Source organism: Etheostoma spectabile, chromosome 9 (assembly GCF_008692095.1).
Source record: "Etheostoma spectabile isolate EspeVRDwgs_2016 chromosome 9, UIUC_Espe_1.0, whole genome shotgun sequence".
In the NCBI taxonomy this organism is placed as follows: Eukaryota; Metazoa; Chordata; class Actinopteri; order Perciformes; family Percidae; genus Etheostoma; species Etheostoma spectabile.
The window spans coordinates 31,499,731-31,501,631 of record NC_045741.1 but is presented as its reverse complement, the minus strand read 5'-3'; the positions used below and the strand labels follow the sequence as shown (position 1 = coordinate 31,501,631).

Genomic DNA, 1,901 nt, shown 5'->3' with positions numbered 1-1,901 from the left:
CCCTGCAGAGATCTGAGGAGCAGGTAACCATAGTCCTCAGAAATCCTAGTCATGCGGTGATGACAGTTAAGTTTAGACACCAAAATGACTAGTTAGGATTAGAAAAAAGATTGTGGTCTGGTTTAAATAACCGATCCCCTAGGTAGTAGTCCCGGTACACAAACACCCATTTTCTGGGTGAAAGTTTTGTGTTGTCCTATTAACTTCTCTTCTAAGCTACAAACTCCGCTCCCATGCTTTAAAACGCCCTGTGTTTTAGGTCTTACATCCAGCGACAGTCAAGGTGTATAGAGTGATACATACGTGGAATACCAGCCCGGTCTCACGCCAGTTCGTGAAATGGTCATGTTATTTCATCTATTGATCAAGTGTACAGATCACGTTAATGTCGTTATTTTCGTGTGTTGATCAAGAATTTTGTAATGTATTTCAATGGTAAGCCTATTCCATGATCGCAGAACGATTACGGTAGCAAGTAGTATTGAAAGGCGGAACATCACAGGACTTTCCAGCCTGTGATGGAAAGTGCACTACTTTTCGCAGCTATATGCACAAATCATTCATGAGAACATCCTGACTGGGTAACCTATGTCCTAAACAATTTGTTCATATCCTACTAATTTGCTTTACCATTATGTTTTGGAGAAAATGTAAATGCAGCACACCTCATGTTCAATAGCAATTCCTTTTGTGTTGTGTCATTCTTATGCTGTACAGAAGTCATAGAGAGGAGATCTGGGTGGACGTGTGTGTGTGCAAAGCCCAGGACTTTGACACTATAGACTTGGGTTCACAAGTCCCAGCTGTTGTTTAGGTTTACAGAAACAAGGTTGGTGAAAGGTTGTGTTCTTGGTTACATATTGAAAAAAGTGAACACCTTAAGCCAACATTTACTTTTTAATTATTATTATATTATATTATTTAATGAAATTATCCTTTTATTTCAACTTTAGCCTTATCCCTTGTGTTGTCCTTTGGTTCCCAGAGACCCGTCTTGTATTCAATCCTATTTTTCTGCTACCGTGGCCTTGGCCTCTGGGGTCCCAGAGAACCGTCTTGCAGTCAAAGGTATTTCCTACTCCCCTCATCTCATCCTCCGGGGTCCCTGGGACCCAACGGATGAGGCGGGATTGTGGTGGAACATGTATTTAATTACATAAAAAAAACAAGGGTCTCCGAAACCCAAAGGCCGAGGCCATGACGGCAGTTGACATAAAATGAAAAAAGGCCCCGGGGACCTTGAAGCAGAACGCCATAACATAAAATGTAAATAAACTTAACAAGTCCCCGTGACACAAAGGACAACACAAGGGTTATTTTTGTAATTTGGCCATCATTTGTTAATGAAACGCCAAATCCTGAGGAATGGAGAATTGCAGCTAGAAAGTTCAACGCTGCAAGAAATGAGCAGTCAAGTGATCAGACAGGTTGTGAACAAACAAAAAACATTCATACAGTTTATCATAACTACTTTATTAGTTGGTTATGATCCCCCACTGTACCGACAAACTGCAGTAAATACAGTTGGTCAAAGTTGAGTCAGAAATGTGACTGGAGGTTTGTTTGCAACCTGTCTGAACGTTGGACTGCCCTTTTTTCTTGACCATGGGTCAAAAAAAGCTTTGTTCTTAGAAGATCTCGGTAATGACTGTAGTGAGTACAATGTTATCATAAGGGATTTAACCCTACTGTTGTCTTTGGGTCAAATTTGACCCCTTTCCAAAATCAGAAATTTGGGTTTCCTTCAAACAAATTTTCCCAAAAAGTAAAGTGGATGGTTCCCAACAACGCTCCTCACAAGTTGAATAAATGATCAGTTCACTACTTTTATTGAATTTTTGTGTTTTTGTCAATTTTATAGCAATTGGAGAAAAGACAATTGGTAAAAGAACTTTTAAAAA

The 1,901-nt window shown here is 39.8% G+C and overlaps 1 protein-coding gene across 1 annotated transcript in view; it reads right to left on the bottom strand.

Annotated features, from left to right (window-relative positions):
* ptprfa (protein tyrosine phosphatase receptor type Fa) overlaps positions 1-1,901 on the bottom strand; it is a 373,454-nt gene that overhangs the window by 147,674 nt on the left and 223,879 nt on the right. The gene's annotated exons all lie outside the window — the stretch shown is intronic.